The sequence below is a fragment of the Leguminivora glycinivorella genome, chromosome Z (assembly GCF_023078275.1).
Source record: "Leguminivora glycinivorella isolate SPB_JAAS2020 chromosome Z, LegGlyc_1.1, whole genome shotgun sequence".
In the NCBI taxonomy this organism is placed as follows: domain Eukaryota; kingdom Metazoa; phylum Arthropoda; class Insecta; order Lepidoptera; family Tortricidae; genus Leguminivora; species Leguminivora glycinivorella.
In genome coordinates, this window is record NC_062998.1 from 48659244 (window position 1) to 48676122 (window position 16879).

General features: G+C 39.0%; 1 protein-coding gene across 1 annotated transcript in view; it reads right to left on the minus strand.

The window, feature by feature from the left end:
• Positions 1-16879, minus strand: part of LOC125240555 (disco-interacting protein 2) — a 143614-nt gene that overhangs the window by 126564 nt on the left and 171 nt on the right.

Below are 16879 nucleotides of genomic sequence, written 5' to 3' on the forward strand. Positions count from 1 at the left end.
TAGTGCCTACGCCAAATCTTGGGATTAGTTGTCAAAGCGGACCCCAGGCTCCCATGAGCCGTGGCAAATGCCGGGATAACGCAAGGCGGATGATGAGGATGATGAAGGTAATTACTAGCAAACATATTAAATGGTATAGGCAGGTGTAGTTGTGAAACAGTATTTCTGAGTGTAGTTATCAATTTCAATCAACTTTTTAAATTTCAGTGAAAAAAAGAAAAAACACTAGGAACTAGGAACATTATTAGCTATGTTAGGGTTTTACAGATATCTAAAGAGATTTTTCTATAACAAGCTATAGATAAGTGGAAGATATCAACCTGGATTTATATAATAGTTCACATGTAAAACTCAAGATTCCCGATACCCAACTGATTTAGAGGAGCATCGCAATTGTTATTGCTATTGACGTCCAGAGACATATACATACCAATGACATATGTAAATCCGTATAGACGGATAAAGTCTAAGAAAAAAACGTACCTGAAAGCCCTAGAGAAAAGGTACGGTGGCCTAGATGGCGTTACACCTTTAGGGAACGCTCGACTAGATAGCGCTAATATTAATATTTGATATTTTAACAAATATCAAGCTAACAATATGAGCTAAATTGTCAAAACCGAGGTTAGAAAAACGCACGTATAGAGCTGAAAAAGTTTTAAGCTTGTGTCGAGAGATGGCAGAAATTACCTAAAATTAAGTGACATGCACTATGATTACACATACTACTTTGACAGTAACTCTCTATAATACTCGATCCTTTTTGCTTATACATACGATTATTACTCAGAAATTAAATACAGTTTTTAACTAAAATCAAAATAGTGGCAAGTGTTATCAAATATTTATAACGAAACATCGTGCATAAATAATGAGACATGTGAAATAATTATTATAGTTTGTGTGCATTTAACATTCAATTCAAAATGAGATTATCATATCGATAAAATCATGATAAACATTGATAACGCTGCATATCGACACGTGTATTGGCCACAATGTTGATTTATAATCCATACTAGCTTTTGCCCGCGGCTTCGCTCGCGTTAGAAAGAGACAAAAAGTAGCTTATGTCACTCTCCATCCCTTCAACTATCTCTACTTAAAAAATCACGTCAATTCGTCCCTCCGTTTTGCCGTGAAAGACGGACAAACAAACGGACACACACACTTTCCCATTTATAATATTAGTATGGATAATATATGGATGGATGGATATGGATGGATACTAATATCATAAATGAGAAAGTGTCTGTTTGTCTGTCCGTCTTTCATGGCGAAACGGAGCGACGAATTGACGTCACTTTTTAAGTGGGAATAGTTGACTGGATGGAGAGTGACATAGGCTACTTTTTGTCATTTTTTATCCCCCGCTGCCTTAAAATGGGGGGGGGGGGGGGGTGAAAGTTTGTATGGAGCATTCCGCAATTTTAGAATTTAACGCGAGCGCAGCCGCCAGCAAAAGCTAGTATTGTGTACTTAACACAGCAAAAGGGAATGTACAAGTTTCTAATGGGGTGGCAACGCGCATGTGACACTGTTTGCGTTGCATGCGTTCATAGGTTACGGTGACCGCTTTCCATCAGGCGGACCGTATGCTTGTTTGCCACCGACGTAGTATATAAAAAAAATATATGACGTTTGTTTTCTTGTAGTCAAAAGTTTTCACAGCTGGCGCTACGGAGCCAAGAAGGCTAATGCAAATTGCAGGATTTTTATCACCCGCGTGTGCATTTCTCTAGTACGTCTATTGGTACCAAAGACGTGTGTAATTTCGTATAGACGGATAAAGTCTAAGAAAAAAACGTACCTAAAAGCCATAGAGAAAAAGGTACGGTGGCCTAGATGGCCTACATTTGAAGAACGCTCGGCTAGATGGTGATGGTGTTAATATTAATATTAAGAATAATACTCGATCCTCTTTGATTGGTACGAAGAAATGAACGAAAGTCAAAATTAAGTTTCTTTTGAGCTTTGAGGTCTATTCACTTCGAAACAGTAAACTATCATAACTACTTAGCTGCTAGTATATTAAGTAAATACCTTATTGTTATTTTATTATAAAGCATGGTCAAGGTCACATTACCGGCCTAGGCAGGTAATGTTATGCGATAAGAACCCTACATTTACGAACGTGGGGTAATATCAATATTTCCACGTATTTTTGAAATAGTATTTTATGCAACAGGCGTTTAAAGGAGGTCAAAAAAGACGAGTGGCGTGGGTAACAATTTGAGGCGAAGCCGAAAATTGTTATTAAGACGCCACGAGTATTTTTTGACTCAGTTAAACACCGTTGCATACAATACTTTTTCTACGACCATGCACTTACTTTTGAATAGTTTTCTAGAATAACTTTCGTGAAATTCGCACTGTTTCCTATAAGTATTTTGACTTGTCCTCTGCAATGTTTCTGCACTCACCCTGTCGCTCGCACTCCCCCGCGCCGCCGCCCGGCCCGCTATATCCCTTAAAGGCATCCTAACAATGCTGTAAGAGCTATATCGTATGCGTGGGTGCGCGGGGCGCCGGCCGGGGGCGGGCATCTTTTATGTAGGGTTTTAACGATCTATGCACGACACGGTAAATGACGAATAACAACACGGGAGTAGAAAAAAGGTTTTAAAGCACAACTGAGATAGTCATATATCAGTTTGTATTACATGCAATACAGATGTAGTGCGAAAAGGTTTTCCTTCGTATTCTTACGGAAACGTACGAATGTGTCATGCTATTTCAGTCAGTCTCTGTACAAGAAGTACTGAAACTGTCTGAACTAGCATGACAAATACGAACGTTTCCGGAAAAATATGAAAATACGAAGAAAAACCATTTCGCACTACACCTGTGCAACATTAAGGGTCACTAGCACCACCGAAAATTAAGGGTTAACCCGAAGTTAACCCACCATTTTCTATGGAATTTGACAGAAATTAGAGCCCACTAACCTTGAGTTAAGCGGATGGTGCAAGTGGCCCTAAACGATATGAATGTTTGACAGTGCATGACAGTGCGTTAACAATGTTGGTTCACCAGAAAATAATAGAAAATATTGGTAAAAAGTCAAGTGCGGGTACACAAAAAGTAAACAATAGTAACATCGATCGTGGTAAAAACAGATCTGTTGCGAAATGAGAGTCGTTGATGCTTTGTTCGTACGAGATGAGATGAAATATAATTAATACATTTGTTCATTGATTTCAACAAGTGAGAGACAAACCATGAAATTTAATAGGCGATCAGCAGTTTACGAATAATCTATTTGAATTCCTTTTAGCACGTGTATCGTACGACTTTTTACGCACTTGTGCAAGAAGTGGTTTATTTCTTTCAGGTCTAAACTTCGGAAGGCCAACTGTATTGAAAAACGTCGTATGATACACGCGCGAAAAGAAGACTCTGAACTTCCTCTTTTTCGCACTTGTATCCTAATTTACTATTGTGCCGATTTTTAAGTAAAAGGTACCACATTGTCGGTTAATCATAAAGACTAGACACTACACATCCTAACGTGCAAAATGACGTGCAGATTTTGATCGAATATCGAAACAGTGATTTCTGCATTACTGCAATTCTAAAGCCGATGTTCCCGGAACGTCGAACACGAGTGCGGGTAGCGGCGGCGGCGAGCATTTCAAAGGTATTCCATTCGCACAGTTACCGGTAATTTCGTGTTCGCTTTGCTGTAGTTGGAAGCTCTTGGATTTCGACATTATTTTGTAATTTAATTACCACTGTAGGCGACGGAACCACCAACCTTCGTGCTGAGCGCGTGCTGGCAGCCTGGCCGGTACGCACCGGTACGGATGCCGCTGCCAATGCGCATTTTTTGTTTATATGTACAAATTTTTTCACTCTCGAACTGTCAATATGTACAAATGTCACAAGTTTTTTGAAAATGATTAGCCTTTATTTGAATAATATATTACTTGCTATTTCTGTGCTGTACAGCCGTAGATATATCCAATATATCCATACTATCCATACTAATATTATAAATGGGAAAGTGTGTGTGTCTGTTTGTTTGTCTGTCTTTCACGGTAAAACGGAGCAACAAATTGACATGATTTTTTAGGTGCAGATAGTTGAAGGGATGGAGAGTGACATAGGCTATTTTTTGTCTCTTTCTAACGCGAGCGAAGCCGCGGGCAAAAGCTAGTAATATTATAAATGGGAAAGTGTGTGTGTGTTTGCTTGTCCGTCTTTCACGGCAAAACGGAGCGACGAATTGACGTGATTTTTTAAGTGTAGATAGTTGAAGGGATGGAGAGTGACATAGGCTACTTTTTGTCTCTTTCTAACGCGAGCGAACGCGAGCGTAAACCGCCGGGCGTTTTATTCAAAGCCTGACGACTTACAACAATTTACGAATGAAAATCCAGTTGATACGACTTACCAATACTTGCCGTGTGAAAAGGAATTTTTGCTTTTTATTTTTATGATAGTCAGTGGCCACCTTTACAGAATGGCGGGTTATCCTAATAATACGCCAAATTAGGTGCGTAAATATTAACCGAATATGAAACAATGATAGCATTAAGTGCGTTTGTCAATCCGGAGTTCGCGGAACATCGAATACAAGTGCATTGCAATTTGTAAACTTGAAATGGCATTTCATTCGCAGAGTTACGGATAAATTCATATTCTCTGTGGTTAATTGCGAGTTCTTGGGTTCCGATATTAATGCAAAGTCGGTTACAGTGATGGATACTTATTGGAATAATTATTTGTTTATATTTTCAGTACAACTCATTTGATTTCCAGTGATTAAACGCAATTTTACGTGAATATTATTTTTGAAACATGATGGAATAAATGAAAAAGTTTTGATTCAAAATTTTGTAAAGAGGACAACTTGTTACTCAATAAAAGATCAAATATTTTTTTGAATATGTACACAAAGACTGAGAAGAAAGCCAGAAAAGAATAGATACAGAAAAAAGTAACTGATCTAACGAAAGTAGGAACAGAGGTATTAATTAGTTAAAATAAGACAATAAAATTGACCTCTGATTTCTCAGAATGGTTCAGTCGAAAATGCTTTAATTTGAATTACACATTTGCCGCGTAGGTATGTTTCTAAAGCCTGACTAGCCCCTCTAGCACAACTTGGCTTGTCGCGCGCGAGTCCATACTTAAGAGGATACGGTAGCGAAAATGCTAAAATGCAAAGGACCCCCTTTCAACTTGGGAATTTTAGTTAAATATACAAGTGTTATTAACTAGATTTATCGAAAAAAAATTGTCCATTAAGAACAACTTAGGCAAAAGATATTTCAAAAAAATCTTTAAAATCGCGGTTCCGCTCTCGACTCTTTCCTCCTTCAAAACTTAATCAATCGGAACGAAATTTGAGAATCTGAATAACAATGAAATAATCTATGTCGGACCGTTTAGCTTTTTTGGTTAAATGTTACCAATCTTGAGTATCACACCTTTTTTGCGGCAATGAAAAAGGCCCTTTTTGGAAATTTTTGATTGGCTCTAGAATCTTTTAAAAACAGAATATCAACAAAAATCAAAACGGTCCGACACAGATAAAAATAATAACAATCTGTGTTGAAAAAATCATTGCTCTATCTTCAAAAACCAGGGACAAAATAGTCGAGAGCGTTTGTATGGAGAATTGACCCCTACCGTATCGTCTTAAAGTCGCGCTTGGCGTATGGACTCGCGACAGCACATCTCGGACAAAGGCGATCAAATATATGAAACAGGCGTGTTCTTAATACGCACAGTCTTAAGCTCGCGTAGGTGAACGCGTACCATGCTTGTATGAGTGCGATTATATGACAGGTCGACTGGTCGCGTTTTTGACAGGCGGTAACTGTGAGGTAACCGAGAGCGGTTGGGCGGGACTTTCAGCGGGAGGCGGGAGTGGCCATTACTGTACGATAGTACTCTTTATATTCTTTATTATACTGTGGCGACAGTCAGACGAAGTTTGAATAGATAGATTAGTTTTATCATCATAAAATAGCGCGGTCCCCCAGTGCCGGAGTGGCCTAATTGAGTATTAACCCATTGACACAATATGAGGGATCTGTAGGCAGGGAAGAACGATGCTACTGCATTATTTTTATTTTCACTCAATTTCTGTGAAGAGGGTTATGATTTTAGTGTTCGACTTGTACGGTCAGCCAAGGAAATTGTACGAATAAAAAAATTGCAACATTATAGTGTCGTCTGCAGGCTCCTAGCACATGATGGCCGCGGGAGTATGTCGCCGCGAGATAGACTACCTGTCCTTATGTCATTAATACAATTAGACAAAGACGTGTCATCTATCTCGCGGCGACATACTCCCGCGGCCATCATGTGCTAGGCCTATGCTCCTCTAGCCCAACTTGCTTGAAGTCGCGCTTGATGTATGGACTCGCGCGCGACAAGGCAAGTTGTGCAAAGGACACTGATAAAATGTTGCCACTTTTACATTTCTATACACAGATGTCATATATACCATTGATCAAGCAAACGTATCTACTTAGCGTGTCAAATGAACTCAGTGAAATCCACTGAGTTGTCCGTCTTTACTCGCAGCTTGCAGCTTTCGGGCGTTAATTTTTGTAAGTTGAAGTCAACCAAAACATAAAAAATGCCTCGTTACGTGATATTCAATTGCAACAACACAAAAATTATGAACAATCAAGAGCCTGAGACATATTTAAAATTACAGGCAAGAATCAACTTCAGTAAAAAATTTGACACGCTCGGCCCCTATACAAATATATGAATTTGTTTCTTCTATCTAAATTAAGTTCTGTGGTTACAAACGCGGAATGGAACGATGGGATTTTGTAACTTAAGAAAAAAAAACTAAGACGATCCAAGACGATACCAGATACTTCTCATGGACAAATTGACGTACCTGAATAATATTTGATTTCGTAGTACAGTACGTTTTCTTGAAGGTGCATTTAGCTCGGTACTATATTTTTCTAATTGTAAATAAAATCGTCTAGTTTACTCATGCGTAAATCTTATTTCAAATAACGTTGCTATGCGTATGCGTCAATGATTGATCAGTGAAGTGGGTTCCCGTCAGTTGCGTCCAATATCCTCTACACAATATGGAGCCGGCTTACAATCTTCAGTCAGAGTTCAGAGTATTACACGGGCCCGGATTAAGTCTACCCCACAGACCATCTCAACATTCTCAACTACTACGCTACTAGTACTAGGTACTACCACAATATAATAGAGTACTATCGATATCGTACAGTATGGCCACCCCCTGCTTCCCGCTGACAGTGCCGCTCGCCCGCTCATGGTTACCTCACAGTTACCGCCTGTCAGTAAGGGAACGCAGTCGCTTGCTTCAATTGTGTCAAAAATGTACAACCAGCACTCGTGTTATTTTGGAATATTTAAAAAAATATAAGTATTACGGCTAAACCTGGGCTGTTATACGTAAGATTCTACTCAATTACGTTGCTGAAATCGCGGTATTATACCAGTACACTTTGTCATATGTCTAGTGACCACACGTTCTATGTAAACGCTTATATCGTGCGGTGTCTGGTTAGAGTGGGTACAGTCACCGGCATAAATAAGTGATGATTTTTGTACTTTGTCACATTAACGTCATTGTAGTCATTGACGTCATTGTAGTCTTTGATCATATGTATCATATAGTGATTTGCCTTTTACTTATTTCGACAGAGGCTATTGGCGAAAGTGACGCCAGAAGTGCCAGAACGTGGCAAAACACATGGGACGATCCACAAGTTCCACAACGATACCAAATAATATATCTCAAACCAGGCAGGCTGCACGGTCGCACGCTAAATGATAAAACATCAGGCCGTCCTTATCGCACTTTACAAATAGTGTGGCCAGGCCCCGTAGCCGAATGGCATTTCTCCGACGCCAAACGAAAGCGATACGCCGCTGGCTCTGTCGCGCCAATGCGCAAGCGCGATAGAGATAGATATCTACTAGCGCTTCGTTTCGTGAGCGTTTCGTGAGCGATTGTGCCATTCGGCTAGCCACCCTGATGTTTTATCATTTATCGCACGACCATGCTTGCCTGCCTGGTGTGTCAAATGTTTCATTGGCACATTCAAGATATCTTATCTTATACTTTTAAACGAGCAATTTTTGTATATTTATTTATTTATTTATTTATTTATTTATATATATATTTATTTACACTGACGATCTCGGAAACCGCTCTAACGATTTCACAGAAATTTGTTATGTGGGGGTTTTTGGGGGTGAAAAATCGGTCTAACTTATCCTTAGGTCCCGGAAAACGCGAATTTTCGAGTTTTCATGCGTTTTTCTTCGCGCGCCATCTCGTGTACAGTAGTTGTACTGTTAAGACAGAATTCTTTCGGTCGATGTAAGTACTATTTATTGCAAACACTAGATGGCGACACAGGTCAAGGCTAAAACGAATAGAAAAATACACTATTTGAGTTTTTGTGGCGAAATGCGCGCCATCTCGTGTGGAGTAGTTGTGTTGTTAAGGCTGAGAATTCTTTCGCTCGATGTAGGTACTATTCATTTTTGAACTAGATGGCGACACATGTCAAGGATACGAAACAGAACCGAGCGAAGCTCGGTTGCCCAGATATTAGTTTTATTATCGTAAACACAGGTGTATGGTACATAACTACGTAATACAATTTTATTTCACTACTAGCGCTATTGTAACACTTGTTGTGCGGATGCTAAATTGTCCAGTCAATTGTTTTAAACTCACGGCCGAACAAAAATGAGTCTTAACGTGTTCCTGCTGAAGTTGATTTGAAAGACTCGTTTGGATGTTATTATTACTGAGATTGCTTTTAGCGCCAGACAAAGGAACTGGGAGTCCAGCTCATATTTAATTAACATGTCAGTGGCTGGACCTCACCGACACTCTCTCTCTTAGTTATGGGACTGCATGCCGCCTGCATGCCAACTGCAAAGTGCGTGCAGTTCCCATACAAGTTAAAGTAGGATTACAGTCTGTCATTATCAACCCTTGTCTGTCAACTGTCAGTGTCAGTTGCATCTGCTATAGTTGACAGACACGTCAACATCACGCAGCAGAAGTCAATAGAAAATCCCATACAATCTAACGAAAGCTAAATTCGGTATAAGACGGTTTGACTTTCTATTAAGTCCCATACAATCTAACGAAAGCTAAATTCGGTATAAGACTTTTTGATGCAAACGATCCTTAGTCCATGACTCTTGTCGGAGATTTGATCTTATAGGGTGCTCGCTTACTGGCGATGGTGCTTGGAGAGGATCTATTTTCTATTTTATTTTTTTATTTAAAGGTTAACATACATATTAAGGTAAAATCGTAAGGATGACGGCAACATAGTATTTCAAAAAAATCACAGGCAAGAGATTGAAATTCGATGACATACACGGTGAAATAAAAAGGACCGTTCAAACTTTGCAGTGACTTCTGAGGTCATAATGAACAACTATTAATATGGGACCAAAGCAGAAACAGGGAAAAAAATTGGCTGTTCTATAGAAATGAGCGGCATCATAACATAACAGTCGAAAAGTGTGAAACAGGCAAATTTTTTTGTACGATTTCAGCATTCGTCCCATAATAAATTTGTCCATTATGACCTCAAAAGTCATGCAAAGTTTGAACGGTCTTTTTATTTCACCGTATACGAGGGCTGATTGAAAAGTTCGCGGCTTAAATATGAAATCAAAACCAAAGTTTTTTTATAATATTTTTATTTCTCTACGTAGTCCCCGTTAAGGTCTTTGCACTTATTCCATCTGGATTCCAAAGCCATTATACCACTTTAAAAAAAAAATTCCTCCAGGCCTTCAAAATAGGTATCCACTTCAGCTTGGACCTCGTCGTTGGTCAAAAATTTCTTACCACCCATGTGTTTTTTTAAGTTTGGAAATAAATGGAAGTCCGATGGTGCCAAATCGGGTGAATAAGGCAGATGCGGCAATAATTCAAACCCGCAATTATGAATTTCTGCCATTGACTTTAGTGACGTATGCACGCGTGCATTGTCCTGGTGGAAAAGAACTTTCTTTGTCAGCACTCCAGGTCTTTTTACTTTCAAAGTCGACGTAAAAGTCGACGTAATCGACGTAAAAGTTCGCAATAATAGTCCGAGTTTATAGTCGTACCTTTTTGGAGATAGTCAACCATTATTACACCCTTTGCGTCCCAGAACACTGATGCCATAACTTTATTTGCCGACAAAATGGCCTTTGCCTTTTTGGGTGGCGGAGATCCAACACGAACCCACTGTTTTGATTGCTGTTTAGTCTCGGGCGTATAGTGGTAGACCCATGTCTCATCCATAGTAACATATCTGTCCAAAAAGTCTTGAGGGTCAGCTTCATACAGGTCTAGACAGTCGCGTGAAATTGTTAGACGAGTGATTTTTTGTTCCACTGAAAGGAGCTTTGGAACCCATCTCGCCGACACCTTGGAAAACCCTAATTCGTTAACTATAATGTTTTGAGTTTTTTCATAGGAGATGCCTACGATGTCGGCTATTTCTCTCACTTTTAACCGTCGGTCTTGGATTATCATTTTGCATACAGTTGCCACATTATTTGGATTGGTCGCAGTAGTTGGCCTCCCGGAGCGACGGTCATCTGCGATACTGACTCGTCCCCGCATGAATTCAGCTGCCCACTTTTTTACCATCGTATATGATGGACCGGATTGCCCTAATGTACACTGCATATCTTCATAAATTTGTTTCGCAGTCAATCCTTTTTTATGAAGATATTTAATTACATCACGTTGCTCCAAATTGTCCATTGTGAAAAAACTGCTTACACGTATTTTTAAATGAGAGGAAAAACTTATTTTAAAATATTGCATTTAATTAAAATTTCGCGGCATGACAACTAAATAATGACAGTTCAAAATGACGGCAGAAAAAAGATACTAAGTTTTTTTTTTTAATGGTCAGGCCGCGAACTTTCCAATCAGCCCTCGTATTTGTCCAATAAATAGAAAAACCCCATATTTAGCATCGTAATGTGTGTATAATATCGTCACTACTTTTAAAAAACTTGTATTTTCGTCTGTCAATGAAAAGAAAATTGTAGTAATTGGAATGCAAACAGACTTACTGCGTTTTAACTTTGCGGAGCAGCGTGAGATACGAGATTTTTTCAAAGTAGTGACGATATGCTGTTTACAATAATATTTCGGAATAACATACATTACTCGACCAAAATTAGCATAAATAACTTTCATGCTCTCATCAGTTGCACTATTTTAAGTCATTCTCATTTCATATTAAAATGCCTAGAATAGCGACCAGCTTTCGTTTGAAACTGAATTCTGTTGCTCGCGAACTATGTTCTCATTTCAAACAGGCTGTTATTAGTAGATCGTTCCACGCCCCATTAGTATTTATAAAGAGTAATTATTTAATAATTCGCAAGGCATTTTATAATTATGAACATCACGAAACATCACGGTCCATCAGTCAATAAACATAGTAGGCATAGCGTTGCTGTGAGATATATTCGCATAGCGGAGGCATGGCAGCGGATTAAGACATAAAACCATTTAAATCATCATTTATAGTTTTACATCTTACTTAAAGCAAGAGGAGAGCATTTTCCAAAGGGATATTTGGCCATTTTACATATTAAAATCGGTCACATCACATGTGTGTCGCGCGGTGTTCAATGCGTATAAAGCCCTTGTAAAAATTACTCCTCAAATCTACGATTAGATTTTTTATAGGAACTAGCTTTTATCGCTGATTTAACTGTAATTTTATTTTAACAGACACTACGAGAAAATTCTAACGCCTTGACGAGATCCTATCGTCACCTGTCGCCATCATCAGATCAGCTCGATTGGAAACCTAATAATGCAAGGTTGTGATATTACATACTCGAACATGTTATTAGCAAAAGGAACATATAAAACCGACGATTAGAACAGACTGTGTTTCAATGGATAAACATATAAACCAAGGAAGGTTAAATAAAAGCTTGTGCTAACGATGTGATGCGCGCAGTTTGTGTATAAATACTAGTGAGGCGCAGAACGATAAAATGAAACTTTAATTCATAAGACCTAGTTGTAACTTTCCACTTAATTCACGAATACCAACCTCATTTTGCAACGATTTTTCAACGCAGAAATTTCTACGAGATTATAGTACACTATAATAATAAAGGGTGAAGTTACATTTATTAGCATCGAGCCGCATTTTATGTATGAGAAATCGCTCGTTACTATGAAAACGCTTACGCATCGAAAAGCTGACAGCATAACTAGCTTTTGCCCGCGGCTTCGCTCGCGTTAGAAAGAGACAAAAAGTAGCCTGTGTCACTCTCCATCCCTTCAACTATTTCCACCTAAGTGACCGGCCACACCAGACCGTCGCGTGTCTCGGGGCGCGCAACGGGCGTCCGCGCCACGCCGCTTCAGTGTAATTCAAAAAACGTCTCCTCAGTACATTTTGTATAGGAAAGACGTAAGACGCGCCTCAGGTGGCGTGGCGGCGGCGGGGCGCGCGCCGCGCCGCTTGGTGGCGCGCCTTACGTCCTTCCTATACAAAATGTACTGAGGAGACGCTTTTTGAATTACACTCAGGTGGCGTGGCGCGGACGCCCGTTGCGCGCCCCGAGACACGCGACGGTCTGGTGTGGCCGGTGCCTAAAAAATCACGTCCATTCGTCGCTCCGTTTTGCCGTGAAAGACGGACAAACAAACAGACACACACACTTTCCCATTTATGATATTAGTATGGATATGCGACTCGATGATGATGTGATTTCACTCTAAAGTATAGGTTAACCAAGGTACAGATATGGTGCGAAAAGATTTGCCTTCGTATTGTTACGGAAACGTACGAACGTGTCATGTTATTTCAGTCAGTCTCAGTACAAGATGTACTGACATTGACTGAACTAGCATGACAAATACCAACATTTCCGGAAAAACACGAAGGAAACTCTTTTCGCACTACATCGGTAACTCAGCCGCGAATTTGATATCACAGTTTGGAAGTACATTTTTGAAGATATGACAAATTCGATGTAATTAGTTTGATGCAACTCTAAGGCCGATTGTAGGTTGTAGAAGACCGGTAGTTTGGCCAGTCCACACATTTTCTGGGTTCAATGACGATGCCTCGTGTTTTTTAGGGTTCCGTAGTTGTTTTATATTGTTGCTAATAGCACAGTATAATAAAGAGTACTATCGTACAGTATGGCCACTCCCGCTCCCCGCTGAAAGTGCCGTCCACCCCCTCTCGGTTACCTCACAGTTACCGCCTGTCAAAAACGCGACCAGTCGACCTGTCATATCTCACTCATACAAGCTTAGTACGCGTTCACCTACACGAGCTTAGAATGTGTGCTAGGAACGCGCCTCTTTCATACATTTGATCGCCAGTGACCGAGGTGTGCTAATAGCCACATATAAAACAACCGGCTTAGACAAAATGACCATCATGGCTACGTGACCATCGAAACGCAATCTGGTTCTGTCGCGGCACTACAGAAGTACGATAGGGAGAGGTAACTACGAGGCACTTACAAAGCGTAAGCGATTGTGACGTAGGCTAGATATCCTGGAGGTAATACTGTTCGGATCACGGCGAAAACAACAGACGTACGGTACGTACGATCGCTCTGAGGCACTAAATTTGAAGAGGATTCTCCAGTGTGCGAGTGAGACATCGGTATAAAGGAACAGCGCTGTCACATTCATTGCATGTTAGATCCTAAGAAATACAAAACTAATTAGCACGTAAGGTTTAACTGTAAGTGTTAATTTGAAGCAATAAATTGAAATTGAATTCATATATTAGTTGAGTGTGATAACTGAGTAATTTCAGCCCGACTGAGTGAACTATATGTGAGAATAATATTATATGCAAAATGATTCTGTACTGAAGTAATAGTTTTCAATTCATTTTAATTTTTCAATTCAATAAATAGGGTACTGTACCACCAGTATCATAGATGGTAAAGCAATTTTCTTACGCTTCTAGTTAAAATATTGTTTAAAATATTCGGAACCCTATAACTATTTGTGTTCACAATAAATGTATACATACAGACATACATACGATCACGCCTGTATCCCATAAAGGGGTAGGCGGAGCACATGAAACTACTTAAGCTTCAGTGCCATATAAGGCTTGGCATATAAGGGGTTGAAAGAAAACGAAACTGTGACATTGCAGTGACAGGTTGCCAGCCTCTCGCCTACGCCACAATTTAACCCATGTCCCATAGTCGCCTTCTACGACACCCACGGGAAGAAAGGGAGTGGTGAAATTCTTAACCCGTCACCACACAGACAAAATGTAAATGTAAATGTATGTATTGTAAAAATCCACCTCTTCCAATAAGAATTTAATTTGAATCAAATAATTTTAATACCAGGTTTTATGAGTTTTTGTTTATTGATAAAATGAAATGAAATAAATGTTTATTCAAATTCAACTTAGAACTAAACAATGACAAACCATAGTAGTTATGGTTTGTTGGCAGACAAGGCAATACATTAGGTTCTATGTAAAGTAACTAATCTTTTAATTTAATTTTGTTTGTTTTATTACTTCAGGTAATTATAATTGTTTATTATTACTCGGATGTAGCAGGCCTTTGACTGTGTCAAAACAAAGAAGTATTCTTTCAAAAGAAGTCCTTGAATTTTAAAGGTCATTATGAATGCCCATTGAAGTCAAGAAGATCCAGATTCATAGAGTTGGAATATACATCTTCAAAGGTAAGTACTTCTTTTTTAGTGGACCATAGTGACAGACAATGCATTGCAGAACTTATTTAGCAAACTTGTTAAGTCGCTTCTTGCATGAGATAAGTATGTTAAGTGACCACTATACTAAAGACGTCATGTTATCTTTGATCAAGTCACAAATACTTTGAATACATTATGATCAGAGCCCGGAAAATCCATAGCAAAACATAAGACTGTCGCAATCAAACCAGGGTGAGAAACATTTTTTTATCGATATCGATAGTTCTAAATATGAGAAGAAAATGGCCCACCAAATGAAAAAAAAACGTATAAATAATTATACAGGTACAGATGAAATTTCTTCCTCGAAATCCACGTCAGTACACACAGCAGCACTTGACATCTTATTGGGTTTGTTATAGTGTATACTAAATGAACGTTCGACTTCACTCGACGTCAAGGGATCAAATTTATAAAACTCATTGTAATTGGTATGATGGTCAGGTCGGGTAAGATTTTCGGATATTTCTCGTAAATGGTCATAATCAGGATTTCGGTCCAGTACGGCTTCAAATTTGCGTATCACCGGTAAAAGTTTACTCCAGTTTACGTAACAACGAACAGTGTCCAGAATGAGGAATGATTCCGTAATAGACAAAGTTGAACATTGTAACTGTTCTATGGACCTAACCTAACCCTTAACTTACTACTTGTTTTGCGTTTGGCGTGAATAATTTATAAAATAACGTACGTACCTAAACATATCAGTATGATTTTTTTTAGACAAAACTTACTCGATATCGATAAAAAAATGTTTCTCACCCTAGTTTGATTGCGACAGTCTTTTGTTTTGCTATGGATTTTCCGGGCTCTGATTATGATCAATAGTGGTACTTTGTGCTGTCTGGATCAAGGGTCATAACTGAGTACCGTAAAACACTCAACTGTAGTTTTAAATGTTTTAATTTCATTTGAAGTGTCTAATGTTTGACAAAAATGTCTGTCTGTGACACTCTCAAACAGGTTGATGCAAATTTTCTTGTATTGTTTCTTACATAGACACGTCAAATAAGACTCAGTAATGTAGTTTTTAGTGCAGGGAGGTTTTATATTTTTATTTGGCTTGTTGATGTTTTAATACATAATCCATATTATTATTATTATAAATGGGAAAGTGTGTGTGTCTGTTTGTTTATCCGTATTTCCGGCATATCGGAGCGACAAATTCACGTGATTTTTTAAGTGAAAATAGTTGAAGGGATGGAGAGTGACATAGGATACTTTTTGTCTCTTTCTAACGCGAGCGAGGTCGCGGGCAAAAGCTAGTATACACATATTTATATCTTCCCTGATAGATGATTTAGTTCAGAGAGTTGATTTATCAATTGACAGTTCAATGAGGTATAAAATAGCACTTAAACTAGATAGACTGGATTAGATGCCTATCAACATTGTATACATTAACTATACTATAGAGCTGCTGCTATATGACTCAATAGTTTTCAAGAAAATTCTTATCAATTGATAAAGAATTTCTACTGACAATTACTTGTTCTCTACAAATTGTAACAACTCTTCAAATTGTAAGCGTTTAGTACCTCATACAATACACAGACGCCTAAATTGGATTTGAGTATAATGTAAATATGTACAAAGAGTATGAGTAATACTGCATTGTGCGAGCGCGAGGGGTACGTTATTTGTGGTCAACAAGTTACTCACACCAGTTAATAAGGAAAACACATGCAAAACTGTATTTATGTACGTTGTAGACACTACAGAGAGGCTACATGACTTAGGGTCAAATCTTCGCGGGACGCAAGTTTGCTGCAAAGTTTCTACGATCGTTCGAAATGTTTCCCTGCGGCCGGGGTGCCATCGTGCATACAATTGCATTCCTTGACAGCCGATGTGTGACAAAGCGCGTAACAACTCGAGCGTGAGCCGTAGCCCCGATACCATTATCAGTACCCCAAGAACTAAGAAAACACAAGACGCTACTCTCGCGCTCGCTAAAAACATCGTCAGCTGTCACAGATTGCGTCAATACTAGATAAACCTGTTCTATGCCGTCAACAAATATTTTATGCCCCAACGGACACAATTTGTCCATACCCATTAAAAAAGAACCAGACAATAATAAAGGCAACAAAATAAACTTAAGTTAACAAATTATCGATCTATGGTGATCCGCAAGTTACTGCA